Here is a 14117-nt window from a genome sequence, read left to right on the forward strand (position 1 = left end):
TACTTGAACATAATAAAATAAACGTTGTAGTTTCAGTTGTAAAATAAACTATTAACGGCCTGGACTGCAGATTCCTGCAAAAGTGGAATATTTACTAAAACAAAACAAAAAAACAATACAGCTAATAATAAAAACACATCAAAGTGACATTTTCATAACATTAATGAACCCAGTGAGCTACCTCTTTCATTTAGAACATGGCAGATGAATTTAAAACAAGGAAAACCAGATGGTCACACCATAATGACGTTCTAAAAGAATCAACCTGAGAACTGGTTTGTGCCCAACAAGGCTCCAGTCACGATGATGATGAGTGCAGGTGGTGGTTATCCGCAGAGGGGCGCGCTGGCTGAGTGGCTGAGTGGAGGACCGTCTGTCGCTCCAGCACCAGACCTTGTTTGCAGCCATCACTTTTTATAAATTCTTGTTGTAATAAAGAAAAATAAATTGAAAAGAGACGGCTCTCTCTGAGACTTTGTTCGTGGGTTTCAGCGATGGACTCGTGACTGAAATGAATTGGTTGAAGACGTGCATGGCTCCCTGAATACAACACACCAGAGTAAAGAGCCTCTCTCTCTCTCTTCTGTTATAACCATGAAGCTACTAACTCTGAGTTGCATGAAAAATGGACATCATTTCCATGAGCTAGTCAAAAATAAGCGTTTACCACAAAAATTGTCATTTTATAAGATTAGCAACACAAAGCTTTGTCCCAAAAGAGTGAAAATGTCCCATTTTCGTAGCTGTGGATTTGACAAATCTGGACCTGTAGATCCCCATGGTCTAGGATGTGGCTACAGGGGCGGAGCAGGGGGCCCAGCCCAGGGGGGGCGAAGCATTCTAGATGCATTCTAGATGGGCTTCGTTAAAACATAATTGCTAAAAAAAAAAGCCTAATGCAGACTTTAAGATATAGGTATCAACCTGGAGATAAAAATCAAATGACATCCAGTGATGTGAGATTCAATACAGCCGAGTAGAACAATTCAGACACACGTGTTCAACCTACACGACAACAGACTACAATGTGCGACGACATGCATTTAACACAATCAGACACGGCGGTCAAACAGCGACAAACAATATAGGAAAGGCCATATATTCAGCATCATGACAATGTTATCAGAAATAATTAATAGTATGACAGCTTACCAATGATGGTTTCATCCAGCGATGGGCAGAAAACCACAACAAAAAATATGTCCATCCTTTACAACATTGAACGATCCAAAATTCAAAAACTCTCATTTTAAAACTTTTTCAAATCCAAACTATTTCCGAACCATCAGCCGGTTCTTCATCGCTGCAAACCTTTCAATCACTTTGCTCTTATCAACGGCGAAGTCCCTCTCAGTTGAGAGCAAGTTGAGGTTTGATAGTCTGGCCTCATCCATGCAGCCTCATCCTTAAAAAGTCTTGAATTCCATTTTTGCTAAAATAAGGCATTTAAATGTCTTAATTTGTCTTAAATCTCAATCCAAGGGTCTTAATTTTATTCATTAAAGAGTTTATTTCATCGTTTTGAGGAGAATCTCCTTCGGATGTTCTAAATTCGTGTTGCCAGGTTGGGCAGGTTTCAGCCCAATTGGGCTGAAAAATATATATTTGGGCTGCTTTTCCTGGTTTTTACTAAATATTTAGGAGAAATTATTAACAAAAAAGTTTCCATTATGGCAGAGAAAAGTAGAAACGTACACAATAAACTCACTGATAATATATTTGCTTTAATCTACTCAATTTTATTGTAGTTTTTGTTTGGAGCCTGAACTTTTTTGGGGCTATTTAGTAATGTGAAGATGAAATGTGTTACGCATTTAATAATTTATGCTTCGGGCTGGTTTTTCATTATTTCGGTGGGTTTTTTATTGCATTTGGGCTGGAACCTGTCAGATCTGGCAACCTCGACCTCAGCACTGGATTTCCTAATGACTCGTCTTTTTGGTCACAATCACTTTGCTCTCATCAATCGCGAAGTCCCTCTCAATTGAGAGCAAGGTGAGGTTTGGTAGTCTGGCCTCATCCATGCTGCCCGGAGATAGTTTTTAATCAACTTCAGCTGCTGAAACTCAGCATGAGTTTCCTGCTTTAAGGCTGATGCGACAATTGGGTAAAAGTAAACAGACAACATGCGTGCACTGCGCACGAACCCGTGCATGACAGGCAGACACACAAGGGGAGAAGGGACTATTTATTTTATTTTTATTTTTTAAACAACTTTATCCTTATGAACGCAAGTGTTATACAGTCCAATTTTACTTATTTTATTCAGCATACTTTTTTTTTTCCCCCCCCTTCGGCGTGGGCCCCCACGCAGCAGTGGTCCCCCTCTGCCCCCCCTCTGCTCCGCTAGTGGCTGCAGTGTTTATGTGTCACAAGCCAAATTTTTTTTAAATATGCTGAACATATTGAGTAAATTATTTCTTGGCTAAATGTGCTACCAGATTGTGTACAAAATGTACACATGGAAAACAAAACTCACAAATTTGATCTGTAGAAACCCAATAACATGGTCTCTATAGGAGTATATCGGTGCTGTTGGGCGGGGGGTGGGGGGTCATCTGAACAGACGTGGTGTGGTGGGCTTACTTCATCAGAGCTTCATTTTAACACAAAGAGGCGCAACAGAAACTCGATTACTGGGAAATAGAAGTCTGCCCTCGTCTGACTGGGAGCGTGTCGGGGCCATGACTCCAGGATGATACCATCAAAGTCCTCCTTTATTTTGCTTGATGAGGAAGCGATGTCACATCTCCACAGCTGCAGGGGGTTCACACTGATGTCATCTGCCTGCCAGACACAATGACAGGAAGTCTTGGTGCTGCTGAGAGCTGCAAATAAATGAATCAATGAATGGACTCTGCCAGTGGATTCATCAGGTCTTACAATGGAACTGGTCCTGGCACTGATAACAGACAGAAAAGGCATTAGCATCCTCAGATGAAGTGTCCTGATATATTATCTAGAATATCCTGTGCACTGAGAAGATGCACAGTGTCTGCAATGAATTCATTGCGAGTTCCATTAGCCCCAGTGTGATGCTGCTTGGAATTGACTGCACTATCGGGACCGGCTCCTCTGTGGATCTGGGGGCGGGATCAGCGTTGGCGGTGTTTACCGCTCATGCACTGCCTCCGATCCTCAGAGACGAAGCAAAGATGCAGAAAAGCAACTTGTTCAAGGTATTTTTAGAGGTTCATGCAAGTCAATGCAGACTGTGTGCGTGCGTGCGCAAGTGTGTGTGTGTGTGTGTGTTTGTGCGTGTATGTGTGTGTTTGTGCGTGTATGTGTGTGCGTGTGTGTCTGTCTGTATGTCTGTGTGCGTGTGTCTCCGCGTGCGTGTGTGTGTCTGTGTGTGTGTGCGTGCGTGCATGCGTGTCTCTGCGTGTGTGTGTCTGTGTGTGAATGTGTGTGTTTGTGCGTGTATGTGTGTGCGTGTGTGTCTGTCTGTATGTCTGTGTGCGTGTGTCTCTGCGTGCGTGTGTGTGTCTGTGTGTCTCTGCGTGTGTGTGTGTGTGTGTGTGTGTGTGTGCGTGCGTGCATGCGTGTCTCTGCGTGTGTGTGTCTGTGTGTGAATGTGTGTGTTTGTGTGTCTGTATGTGTGTGCGTGTGCATGTGTGTGTGTGTATGCATGCGTGTGTCTGCGTGTTTCCCCGGCAGATTCACCAGCAGGCCTTCCTTTCATGGCCGTTCCAAGCTGCTAGCAGAGCTAGCCTAGCACTGCTGGCTCCAGCACGAGGAGGGATTCACACACGTGTTCTATCCAGATTATACTTCACTTGAGATTTACAACAGCCAAGTTAAAAGCGTTTAAATGGAGCCCCATGTCTTCAGCCTCCACGCTGGTGACAGGTCACAGATGCACGGCTTGTAAAGAGACCGGTCCCTGCTGAAGGAAGCAACAGGGTAAGACGCCCATGAATGCTTACAGGAGTAATGCTCCCTGATAAATCCCGGCCCAGACTGCTGCCAGACAACATTTAATGAGATGCAGACGGATTACTAATTGACTTCCTGGATTCCATGTTGCCGATATCTCCATGGCAACTACACCAGCCATCTCTTTTCACCCTCAAAGGAGCAGGAAAAAAGTTTTTTTTTAGGCTCCACTGACTCTACTCTCTTTTGTCCCCTGAATAATAAACGGATTATCACATTTTCATTCCTCATTTGTTCAAAACTCTTAATTGCTGATGTTATTCAAAAAAATAATAAGGGTCAATCAATGCATGAGATGATTAATCGGATTATATCTGTTAGTGACGTGAGTATTAATGAGTAAAACGTTCATGGCAAGATTGTCAAAGAAAGGCTATGTGGGGTGACGCTATTAAAGGAGCCCCTGTTAGAGCAGGGAAGAGGAAGAGGAGGAAGAGCAGCGGGGCTCCAAGGCGTCTGTCTCCCTGCTGACATCAACATGGCCCTCTCTGTTTCTCGTCAAAGTGACATAAACCAGTCCTGAGTCGCTGCTACAGGCCAACTGACGGTGATGCTATGAATCCCCCTGCCTCACTGACACGCTGAGCCCCAGGAGACCAGGTCCTGTGTCCTCGTCTGATGGCTAACAAGCTCCGGGATGCCTGATGCTGTGGAGACACATGTTGTAAATTCCACTAAAACATGATGCAGACACAAACCCCTTCTACCTAATTCCTGCTCTTTTTATACAACGCAGCTTGTTTCCTGCACCAAAGTGATGCTCACATCTGTGGAAACTTGAATTTGAACAAAACAGATATCACTTAGGGTAGCAGAAGGCTTGTGAAAGTTTCCCAAACCTCGTATAATTTCAATCTGAAAGTAACGAGGGATCGTGTTTTATGGGCTCTCAGCGTTTAATATGAGCCAGGCTGGTTTTCCTTTTAGTCCCAAATCAAAATAATATAAAGCAGAATTCTTGGTGACAACTTTATAAAATCAAACTTTTAAAAATGATGTTAGATCTGCAATAAGCCATTCATTTTTAAGAAAATGGTGTTAAAGAGGGTTTACTCAACAACCTGCATATATGTACAGAATAACCCACAACAGCTAACAACCAAGAGTGAACTTTTAAGACAAAACACTAAATCTTACAATAAATAAAGAAAAAAAAATAGGAAATGAAATCCATCCTGGAAGGAGAAGAGAAGGCTTGCAGCAGCGTCTTCACACATGGCAGCGCTCTCCAGCTGCTGAGGGGGTCGGATCAGGAGTGCTGAGGAAATCCTGGTTTAGTTGTTTTACAAGAAGTAGATCCATTAACAGGAGATAAAGACTCTCTCCGTTGAGCTGTGTGAGATGTCTGTTTTGAGCTCCAAATACAGAGGGTAAAGAACACCCCTGAGCAAATCTAAGGCGCTTTCATTTCCACACTGTCTCTTCTCATTGTTTGGAAAGCGTGGAAGATGATAAATTATTGCGTGAATTTTGACTCTGGCTAATCTTCTGAATATTAATGGAAAAGGGTGAATACAACCAGCAAAACCCAAAAAAGATGGACTATTTCTATTGATTTCTAATTTGTTTATAATTAGCCCAAAGGGCGTAAGATGCAATTGGTTAGAGATCCATATCTAAATGTATTGATTGTTTAGTGCATCTCATTAAAGGCACTTTGCTGGTTATTACTCATCCTCCGACTCCCCTGTGGGCGGTGTTTGCCCTACTACTAAACTTGTAGTCGACTACTCGGCGGGCTCCCCAAAACATTTAATTGAAACAGACAAAATAACACCCCTGTTATCCCGTGGGCCCAATTCTATTAGCTTCTTATGCACCTCCCCTGAGAGGGGCTGGCAGCTGTGGACCAAGTGCAACACCAGCTCTTCAATCACACCTTCAAATCTCATCTGGGAATAAGCACACTGCTTCCAGGGTCTTTGCAGAACAGCTGAGATGTTTTCCTATTGTCGTGAAGCTGATATAAGACATCTTATCGGACTTTATCCGCAGAATCCATTCACGCAATGACAAATTAATATTCAAACATTTCTCTGGGGTAAATTAGAGCCCCCACTTGTTTTTGAAGAGATGTTGACCCATCTGCCCGAGTACTAGAGGACAGGCAATTATTTGCATGATCACACAGTCATTGTGTTGCATCCAACCACAGAGAAATCTAATTATCTAATGGTAAATTCTTTCACGAGAGAAGAGTATTGGGTTTGGCTCATCCTCGTTTTCTGGAGTGTTTAATTCACCATGCGGAATTCAGGTCCATGTTCAACTCCTGTCTTTAAAGCTCTGAGTGTGAAATGAAGATTTAAAGCAGCTCTTTGGTTGCTGTGACAATACGCGATGTTTTTATTTAAGTGGCCAACATCGTTTGTGTTGATTTCTCTTCGATTTTCAGCAATAAAGGATGATACATTTGGCGCATGGATCCTGATATTCTGTATAATCAATTGTCTCACCTCAGTGGTCTGTTAAATGCTAGGCTGCAACAGACAGCCAGTTCCATGCATGCTGGTAAAAACCACATCCGTTTGCATCCATCAACAATGCTCAATCTAGATCAAACTGCCTGGGATTTATCATGCTGCGGGGAAAGAGAGGGGGATCTTATTCTCCATTTTCTTCTTTGTTAAATGATTGATAGCTGTTTGGAACCAGTCTCCCATCTTAGCTCAAATTCCATACCAGCAATATTTGGATTGCTATGGAAACAGCTTTTATACTGGCAAGTCCCCCTCCCCACCTCACCTTCTGCCTTCAACGAGACACCACAGCATCTCACAGCCTTTATTGGGTTAGAGGATGCTCCTCGTCTCTCTCATAAAGAGAAAATGATTCCGGGAAGATGTACGATGAAGCTCCGCTAACAAAGCAAAGCATGCTCTCTGGGGAAAACGGAAAGAGCAACCTGCCGCTGGAATACACCCTCTCCCAACCTGCTGCTGATCTTAATTACGAACCAAGAGCAGTGCCTCTAGTGCTTACTATGCAAGGGTGTGTGTGTGTGTGTGTGTGTGTGTGTGTGTGTGTGCGTGGGAGGGGGGGGCGGGGGCTTCAGATGTTCACATGTTTTTATCGTAGAAAATGGGAGGTGTTTTGTTATATATTCTCATTCCTTTGCAGAATGTATGTATATGTTAGGGCTTGGAGGAAGCTGTCATATAATAAATCACAGCCACACTGGATGACAACATGTGTTCAGCTGCAGACACTACTGTCTACTCCCATGATGGATCCCTGAAAATAGCGTATAACATTCAGTAAACAGCAGATCACACAAGAACCTCCACTGACTTCATGTGGCATGATGCGTGTGCATTGCAATAGCGCTATTTCATCCTACAGAAATTGATTGTAGTGATATATTAATTAATAAGACACAGTAGTTTCAAAAGCATCTTTAAAATATAAAAATAATAATAATACTTCAACATTTCAATTTGATGCTGGAGCTACTATAAAGCCAGGCTAGATTAGAATATTTAAAAACTGTAAGTAATGCTTGATTTAAGTTTCTCCATCATCGTTACTGCTGAGGGTCAAGAGTAAAGTCCCCCATCTGCAGCATGCGTCGGCTGTAGCCACAGTGTTCGTTGGTCCGACTCTTAATTTGAACGGTTCACAGTTGAGTGTGAAGCAGCAGGAATGGGAATAAACGCCTCCAAATTCAAGACCATGGTTCTCAGTTGGAAAAGGGTGGAATGCCCTTGGCAGCACTGGGACACAATGCTGCCTCAAATGGTGGGGTCTTGAAGTTTTTACTCACGAGAGGATGGAGCAGGAGATTGACAGGTGGGTTATTACATCTCTGCAGAACCACTCATCTGTTGTGGCGGAGACAGAGTAGAGTCAAAAGACAAGGCTCTCTGTTTACCATTCAGTCTATGAAATGTGGGCAGTGGATGAAAGAATAAGGTCCTGGATACAGCCAGCTGATATGAGCTTCTGTTGTTGGGTGGGTGGACTGTCCCTTAGAGAAGTTAAGGTTAGAAGTTCAATTAGTTCAGGACTCTGAGAGGATTGGCCGCTCCTCCACATTGAGAGGACCAGTTGAGGTGGTTCGAAGATCTGGTGAGCATTCCTACTACTGTACGTGCCTCCCTAGGGAGGTGTTTTGGACGTGTCCAACCAAGAGGATGTCCAAGGGAGGACCAAGAACATGCTTGAGAAATTCAACATTCAACACTTGTAAATTAGAACTGTTTCAGATATTACAAACGTAACTATTAGTGACCTGACTTTATGCAGGCATGACTTGGCCACAAAGAATAACAAAAGGCTGGTTAATTTAGGAACCTTCATTGGTACATAAAGACTAGTATTGTTCCTTTATTGAGTCAAGGTGGATACAGACCTGAGACAGGTCATTAAAGTCAACCTTAAACAGGTGTGTCTATGCTATTGGAGACCTACTTTCACCAAATTAGAAACATTAGGCAACTTATAAAAGATGGGGTCTGTCACAGTATGTGTCCAAATGTTGGATCTCAGCAAAGGCCAAGCTATATCATATCGTCTTAACTTGTAACAAGGTGCACAACTGATCGATGGACTGAACTTGCAGCACCCAGCATTAATATTCAATAATATTATTTGTTATATTTTTATATATTGAAATATAATATTAATTCAACATAATGGATCATCCGAATCTTATTTACTAAAAATCATTTTCAGCAGTAAGTATAAACCGTACATGCAAAATAAAAAAAATGAATGAACGACTGTATCAACTCCTTTGAAAAGGCCTTTGACTTCCGCTTTAGATAAATAAAACACTGCATTGTATTGTTATGAGCTCAATGGCAACACAATCCATCTTAATCTTTGATAAAAGCCTATAAGCTGTCTAGTATAGAGCAGCAAGGCAGCACAGCCTGCATATTTACTTTCAGCTCATTTATTCTCATTATGCAGTCCTGCAGACTCCAATAAGGGGATTTCTACCCCACAGTGATACTCACAGTGATATGGCATGATACACAGAGAGAGAGAGAGAGAGAGAGAGAGAGAGAGAGAGAGAGAGAGAGAGAGAGAGAGATGGGGGAAACACATCAGGGAAAAACAAGACGGAAGTGGAGCGATGGGGGAGGGGGGGGCATTCAGTCATGCTCTGCCTGTGAACTTTGACACCTTTGACAGAGGTGCCCTCTGTTTCCAGAGAATATGTTGACAGCACCAGCTCATTCAGTCTCCGTTGTAAATTTTACATTCGTTGGGACATAATGAGGCCCTGCGCCGTCTAACTGGGGCGGTGTCATGATTCCATGTCTTAGTTTTCTTTCCCTGGTTTAATTAGGATTTAAAATGTCAACACCACCTGAGAAACATACTGATGTGGACTTAGTCATGCCTTTGAAAACCACCGGAGAAGACCGTAGAAAGAGCATGTGAATGTGATAGGATACTTACACGGTTAATCTGATTTAGGCACACTTGTTACAGTGACCGTAAAATTGGATTTATTTGACAGTTATTTTATTAATTTTGCCTGTGACTTGTAAAATCACACCATAGTTGATGGTCTCGCTTCATGTTAAATACATTTCAGCAAAAGTATAGAATATAAAGTATAGAATATAAAGAAACAGAATGCAAGGATTTGCAATTTTCATGGACCCATATTTTAGTAGAACAGACAAAAGACATTGAATCCTGAAAGAGAGACATTTTAACATTTCATGGAAGATATTTTCCAATTTGAATTTGGTGTAAGAAAACCATCTCAAAGAGTTTGGGTGTTACAACCGTGGCTGTACCTCCCTCTTCCCCCGTGTTTCCCTGTGTTCTCCCCTCCCTTGTGTTTCCTTGTGTCTCTCCCTGTGTTTTGTTTTGTGTGCTGGCGTGGGTGTGGTCATCTGCCACTCACTCTCAGCTCCTGGAATCCTCCACACCTGCCTGCCATCAGCTCCCTCAGTCTCCACACCTGCCATCCATCAACTCATCTCCACTGCAGTATATCTACACTGGCTTTTCCATCACTCCTCGCCAGATTGTTGTCAAACCTCCGTGGTGCGCACTTCAGGCTGATCCAAGTGAAACCCTAGTGAGATCTTCTTGCTGTTTTTGAGCTCGTTTACTGACTGCTTTGTCTGCTGTTCCCCCAGGACCCTTCTCATCTGCCGGCTACCAACCAGTCTGTTCTCCTAGCCACCCTCCAGGTCCAAGCTACCCCTGCCTTCCACTCAGCCCTCCATTGTCCTCTCCTCCCCACGCCAGCCATTCCCCGTGCCAGCAACCACCTCTGCCCTAACCGGACCCCCTTTTTTCCCCTTCCCTACAATAAATTCATTCTTCACTCCACCACTGTCTCGCTCTTGGGTTCCCCCTTGTGAGCCTGTCACATTGGGCATGAGCAACAAATGCTGGAAACATTAATGGTACTACAAAACACACACCAGGAGGATTCTCTTAAAACGGGGAGTGACATCATAGGTTTATTAAAAAGACCATCTTAGAGAGGTTCGACTTCATACTGCACTTACAGTGTAAATAGAGGACGTACTGCATACTGGGGTCGTTGTTGTTATTTAGCGTGCCATCATAAAAACGAGTATGTACTTATAGTTTGGAAAGTGGCTCCACAAACAGCCAAAGTCAACAAATTGTGAAACTATTTCAGGGTGATATAACATGGTATAAGATTATGAAGATATGAGGAGATAATCAACCATATATAATGAAATATTACAAGTTTCCAAGAATCTGAAAACATTTCTGTCAACAGGTGGCTAAGTCAAAAATTAATGGTTGGATGCCCCCTGGTCCACTTGTGGCACTTTTATACTAGTACCTACTCAGCGCGCCTCGTCTCGCCTCGTCTCGCCTCGTCTCGCCTCGACCGCCTCGACTCCTCTTGCCCTCGTTTCTTTTTAAACATCCAGATCAGAAGTAGGTGGGATTGGAGTGAAGCTGCTGTGACATATTTGATTGTGTGATCTAAACGGAGAAGACAACAACACTAAAGATGTAGAACCTGGAGGAGATTATAGATGTGCTGCTGGGTCTGTGACTTGTGTTTGATATCAAGTTAAAAAATGAGAGTGAAAGAAGCTTCAAGCATTTTTTTTGTTTCTTTCTCTCGGCGCTGCTGAAAAGTCAGCTGGGAGCCGCAAGCAGCTATTGTATGAAGTGACAGAGCGCCTGGTGGATCTAGTCGTTCCTCATCGCCCGTCTAGATCCCTTTTTAATTCTCTCCTCAGCCACCAGGTTTATGAACATCTGCACCTCAGAGTTGGATCACGAAACAGACGTTTGCACTGCCATTGTCTGTCGAATAAAATGAACAAGAAGCCGCGAGTCGCTATTTCGCTGATTTCCGCCTCCTGACTCAGACGTCTGACGGTCCCGCCCCCCGCCCAATCGGTGGCGTGTAGTGTGATGACGTCAGATGCAGCCGACTCAGCCGCTTAGAACCTCGGCAGAATAGATACAGAAAAAGTATCTACTCGGCACGCCTCCACCCGCCTCGGCCCATAGTGGAAAAGCGCAAAAGAGGGGTGTGGCGAGTTGAGTCGCACTGAGTAGGTACTAGTGGAAAAGCGCCATTAGTACAGGCTCAGGAGCCCTTCCAAGTCCTGCCCCTGTCCAAGAACACGGTTCACCCTTCCATTAGGCTGTCCTCCAAAGAAGAAAACATATTCAACCCCACTATCGTCTTTAGCAAATTCACTTAAAACAAGCTTTGGCCCGCCGGACTGAGGGGACAGTGGAAAACTGGCCCGTTGCCAAATGAACTGAATTTTAAGATTCCCTTTGGAGAACGTACGCTGTGTTCTCTGGACCTCAAAGGAGAGGCACCATCCAGCTTGATATCATTCATTTAAATAGCTTGCATGTGTGATGTTACGGGGATGCTTTTCATATTTGTGTGATAGAGCTGCAAATACTCCCACTCAAGGTCTTCCTCGGGGAAGGCCTTGCATCTCACAGCAAGACAAAGCTGAACCGTATACTGTGCCCATTACAGCAGAGTGGTTTCACTGCAGTCCAGGTGCTGAACTGGTCTGCTACAGTCCAGACTCCAACTGGAACATTTGGTGCATCATGATATAAAAAATGGAACGAAGAAGCCCCAGGACTGTGGAGCAGCTTGAATCCCATATCACAAAGGAATGAGACTTTCCTCCCTCTAAACTTCAGCCACTAATCGCTTCACCTCAGTCACTCGCTTGATACTTCTTCTTATTCTATTGTTCTATTCTTCCAAAATAATTAAAATATTGGTTTATGAAATGTGCAAATCATGCAATTGTTGTATTTACATTTTGCAGAACATCCCAACTTTTTTAGAATCAGGGCTGTGCATTGTCCAATTTATGTCATAATGGCCTCACTTTTAGAGACAACATACCACCAGGGGTGATCCCTCGTGTGGCTCTTTAAGGATTTTTTTCAAACATAATTTAAAAGCAATGTCTAATTGCCATCAGTCAATTTTTAGTAAATTATTATTATTATTGCCAAACTCTTACTTTAATGGAATGGTACCAAACAATTTGTCTGCGTGTGTAAAAGCTTCAGACCTTCTACCAGTTTAATGATTTTGATGATAAAACAGCATAATTTGATTTGTAAAAAGCTACATAAAGAGTGTAAATACACTGTGTGGGTATAGTAATGAAGCTTGCCTTGAAGTGTAAAATGTCACTGAAACCAAACAAACAAAAGTTCCCGTTTTAATTCTATTATTACTCCGTATTTTCTACCAGGAGCTGAGACTTTGAGATTAGCAACTTCCTTTTTGTAAAAAATAAAAAAAAAGGGAAGCAGATGTTCCATGGAATCTGATTAGATCTGATGAAAGCACTCTAACAAGAAGCACCTCGCAAAGGTATCGTGTTACAGGTCTTGTCCAGGCAAACCGTTATGTAATCCATTCACTGGCAATTATGAAACCCCAAATCAAGTTATGTGGTCTCAAGTCAATCTGTTCATTTCCTGTCTTTGTGTTACACGGGGGCCTCAGTCTGTCTTCTTTGGTGCCACTTCAGGAAGTTGAATCCAAGACGGGCAGAAGACCTGGTTCAGAGCGTTGATGTCATTGGTTTCGCCGTCCATAGAAACCCGCCCATTCCAGGTGTCTTGCACATGTGAAGCCGTTAGTTTGCCTCTCAGAATTCATTCAGCATGTTGCTGTTATACACACACACATACATGCACGTATGCATGTATGTATATGTTTATATATAAATGTATATGACAGACTGCAATACATAACTACATGTCCATCACTGACCGACCCAGTGAATCAGAGATCACCAAAACCATTGATGGTGGGAGATTCATTCCACTCTTGTCATTTCTAGGTTAGCAATCCACTCCATTTTTTTCTCTGGGTCCCAGTTTATTGGATAAATTGATTTCTTGCTGACCTTTCCTACTCGCTCCGCTGACACAAAGAGTTATTAATGATCTTGTGCTGTCAGAGGTTCTAAAATCAGGGATCCCCATGGACACCATTAGTCAACAGTGGCGTTATGATGACAGAAGTGAACACCGCTGAGATACAGCAGGATGACACAACAAGAGCACCTGTTAATGCCCTGGAATCCACCATAAAACCCACACAGTGAGTTCCACATTTTAAAATGAGACCTGAGAAAGCTGTTGGTTTGGTCCCCGTGTTGCCCTTGGGCCTTGCTTTTCCTGCTATGTGTTGCACCATGAATTCCCTTCTGAATGCGTTGGTTATAGATATACAGCATCTTCCATCCCTATGTGTGCGATTAAGAGATGAAGTGCAGTTCTTTTTATTTTTCGACTTTACTTAAAATGTATATAGCACTCTATAAATCATTGCTGTTTTTGTTGATTCTACCATCATTTCCATTGATTTTAATCTGTGATTTACTGTGCTAAAGCACTATTAGTGGTCAAGTTCAAAAGGACACAGAAAACGTGTATAAACTCCATCTAGAACTAAGGAAATAAAAGGACTCAAAATAATTGTTCCGACGTAATTGTTCATGAAAGGATGACGTGTTTGCACCTTAATTCCAGCAGAAACAACAGCACAGAGTGAACAAATTACAGTAACTAATAAGATAAAGAAAACTAAGTAAAGAAATACTAGTCTAGTAAAAGTAGTAAAATAGAATAAAAAATAATTAATTAGCACACTAGAATGGAGGTAGAAACACTCCCACCCCTCCCCCCTCCATAATTACAATCAAAAATCAAAA

Source organism: Cololabis saira, chromosome 8, assembly GCF_033807715.1.
Source record: "Cololabis saira isolate AMF1-May2022 chromosome 8, fColSai1.1, whole genome shotgun sequence".
In the NCBI taxonomy this organism is placed as follows: domain Eukaryota; kingdom Metazoa; phylum Chordata; class Actinopteri; order Beloniformes; family Belonidae; genus Cololabis; species Cololabis saira.